A 3,808-nucleotide genomic window follows, 5' to 3' on the forward strand; every position below is an offset into this window, starting at 1 on the left:
CACAATTAACTTTTATTATGGATTTCTGAAGTGTAAGAAAGATATAAATTCAGAATTCTAATTTTCTCTTACAAATAGCTTCCAAATGCCAACATTTATTTTTAGAATGTTTTAATATGCGAATCTATTTAGGAAATGCCTTTAATTTATTTTATTGAGGATAGGTTCTAAGCAAGCCATGAAATAGAAGAAGCAATGTTGAACATTGTATCCTTCCTACTATTACCTACTTTCTAGGGTCACAAGGTTTTCATGTTAATTTCATATTCACCATTCAAGTAGCTTCCATGATTAAAGATTTCAGAATATATCCTTCTCTTCAAAAGCCATCTGTTCTAACTTCTAATTACTCAAATACCTGCTCTCTGCTCTGAGACATCTGAAAAAAATTGTATTACAACTATATTATAGGCAAATATCCCTTCCTGTATGCACACAAATAAAAATATGCATTTTAATTCAGGGCTCTTCAATGTCTTAACACAGGGCCTCATATTTGCTCACTAATTTCAATATGACATTTTGAATGAATCTTTCAATGAGAATATTTTCCAAAACCATACTTCTTTAGGAATATTGTTGCAAATTATAGGAAATTAGTATGTTTTAATGATATTTCATCAAGTAGCTTTACATTTTAAATTATTCTTTTACTTATATTTTTAACAGTTTTAAAAGATTGGTTTGACCAGCAATGACTAGGGAAAACAAAGTATAAAAGTATTTGTGCTTCCATGTTCAAACGAGAAACTGTCGTCATTATACACACATACAGGAAGAGAGAGGGACAGAGAGAAACAGATTGAGAAAGAGAGAGGTTGATTTTGCTAAGAAAGCAAAAGAAAGCATAGTCTTTAAAATATACATGTTTGTTTTATCTACTTTTACTTCTCATAAAAGTATTTTCCTTTTGAAAAATAATTGTCTTCTCATCAGATAAAAGTGTAATGAAAATACTGAACTAAAGTAATTTATATATTTCAACTTGCTATAATCTAGGCATCAATATTTTGGAGATTTTTTTATCTATTGTGTTAGATAAATTTCCTTAAGAATATGTCTGTATAAAAAATGTAATTGTTGGAGATATACATAGAGCTTGGCATATGTTAGTAGATGGAAATTATGAATATGATAATTAATGCATATTTTTCAAGCATATTTTTCCTACTTGTTCATGAAAACAGTAATAATATAACATTACTATTAAGTATTTAAAATATCTAAATTATTTTATTAAAGTTTGATTCATATTTTAGAGAAAAATAGATTGTCTTTGCAAGTCATCAAACAATATAACACTTGATAAGAAAATTATTTTTAAATATTTAACAAGTCTACGGCCATGCCACCCTGAACAAGCTCGATCCCATCTGATCTCAGAAGCTAAGCAGGGTCATGCCTGGTTAGTACTTGGATGGGAGACCACCTAGGAAGATCTGGTGCTGTAGGCGTAAAAAAAATAAAATAAAATATTTAAGAAAATATATCATCACCCTCTTCTTCACTTTAAAAATCTGTCACCTGATATCCTATAAATTCACCAATGCCAGAGAAAGCTTCTTATTTTCCTTGATTTACACAGTGCATAACATATCATAAGTACTAAGTAACTTCTGAATGAAAGAAAATGTTGAATGAATTAATGAGCTAACGCTTCTCTCATTGTTCACATATCCTTTCCTCCAAACCATGCCCCCACTTTCCGGAGCAACAAAACATTGTTGGTAAATAGGAAGAGACATAAAAACTTGATTTTTAACATATTCATAATATCAAATTTAATTGAGTTTTATTGTAGATCATCAATATTTTGATCACTCTCTTATTGCCCCTCTTAAACCCTCACTTTATCTCATTACATAACCTTTATCCTCATTCAGCTGAGGTCATTTTCTAGTTTACTGAATAAAGATTGAGATTATCTGTAATTAAATAGCTCATTAACTCACAGTATTTTCCTCAATGTTTAAATAACCTTTTATTATTTCATTCTTACCCCTTTTATTATTATATGAAATATGAAAGAGAGAGAGCTCTTCAAATACATGAATTTCTGCATTCTATTTTCCCAGTACTGTGTTTACATCTATGTATTTTTTTTTATTTTACAAAGCCAGAAAATCTGAAATTATTATTTACTAACCCAGTGTTTTAATGCTCACATTAAATTTGTTTTTCATGTCTTAGTGTTTTTTCTCTGAAATGTTGCTCAATTTCTTAATTTAGCATTCAGAATCACAGTAAAGATGTAAAGAGAAATAGATACCCTGCAAGTTTAAATTTCAGAAAAAGTCATTAGCAAATCAGCCATTTTAAAGAATTTCATAGAAATTATAGAAAGAAGATGGATTGGAATAAAAGAGAAAACAGATTAAAAACTGCATTCTAAATCATGCTCAGGAGAAAGCTACTGGACATTAAAGATGGACATTAAAAGTGTTTCATGATGTTAATTGTTAGAGGATTAACTATTTGGAACAGCATAGGTGTTCACTTTCTTCTAATGGCAGAATTTAAAGTCAAGGTGCTTGGCCTGTGCCAGCCCATGCCCAACTCTATATTTTAAGGAAGAGATAGCTACTATCTCTATGTGATTTGCAACCTACTCTTGAACTCAACATTTCAAATTAACTCCTATATAGAGAGAATACATTATTTTAATGAGTAAAATCTGAAAAGTCTACAGGACTAAAATTGCCTCCGGAAAAGCTTGAGGACATGAAGACAGAATTAGCCACTCATACTCCCCACAAATTAACTCTGAGGTAGTTAGCAACATGGCCCTAACTTTCTGCCTCCACCAGTGTTAGAGAGTCAGAATTCTCTAACCAACGGGATGTTAGACTCCAGAGAAAGTTTAAAAACAAAGCATAACAGAAAAAATAAAATGAAGAAACAAACTGAAGTAATTCACAGACACAATCTGAAACAAATTAAATGGGAATTTCTAAAAATGGTATCTGATCATTAGTATGTTTTAATGTTTCTCATGTAGTTCCAACATGCAGTTGGGGTTCAGAACCACTGGGTTACTCATTGGTTTCATCAATGAGCTTGGCAGAAGAACTTGACACAAGTGTTTCTCCTCAGGGCAGCCAATGTCCAAGGCTGCCTTTCTTTCTGGAGCTAGAGTGCCGTAATAGTAGCCAGAAGGTGATGTGATACAGATACAAGAAAATGGCTGTTCAGCATTAGTGGTGAACCAAAGAATCTATGAGATTCATTTTCAAGAAATGGAGCAGTATCAACTGGACAACTAAAAGGGATAAGAATGATTGAGACCTGAATGTATTTGGCCAAAGATAAAAATTTCTCACCTACAAAATTGTATTCTTGCCTTTCAGGGGATTATGTGGATTATTTAAATGGGATGTTATAGCTACTTATCATTGTTTCTGAGACACTATGATATGTGCTAAATCTCAATATCGATCTTTTATAAGTGTGAGGTCTTATTTGGTATTCTCTAAAAGATGTATCATTTGTTTTTATATTTCTTGGCTTAAATTTGTGATTTTTTTTTTCACTTAAACTATCGCTAAATCTTTAGAGACTTTTGTCAAGATTAACATGGCAAAATTGCCCTCAGTGGATTTCTTTCTTAGAATCTCTCATAAGTGACTTGTGGAATGGTACTTAGGGAAAACCTGGAACAGCTAAAGAGAGCATTTTCAATGGTCCTGTAGAAAACTGCAAATGTGAAAATGTGAGTCACAATGAAATAATTCAACAAACCACAGGACGCAGGCTCTGAAAAATTTTAAGGACCAGTAGGTATAAGCAACTAGTTAGAATGCATGTAATT

General features: G+C 31.5%; 1 pseudogene; it reads left to right on the forward strand.

Moving 5' to 3' along the window:
* The first annotated feature begins 1,335 nt into the window (after positions 1 to 1,335).
* LOC111738443 lies at positions 1,336 to 1,454 on the forward strand (annotated as a pseudogene).
* The last annotated feature ends 2,354 nt before the right edge of the window (positions 1,455 to 3,808 follow it).

Source organism: Pteropus vampyrus, unplaced genomic scaffold, assembly GCF_000151845.1.
Source record: "Pteropus vampyrus isolate Shadow unplaced genomic scaffold, Pvam_2.0 Scaffold38, whole genome shotgun sequence".
Classification (NCBI taxonomy): Eukaryota; Metazoa; Chordata; class Mammalia; order Chiroptera; family Pteropodidae; genus Pteropus; species Pteropus vampyrus.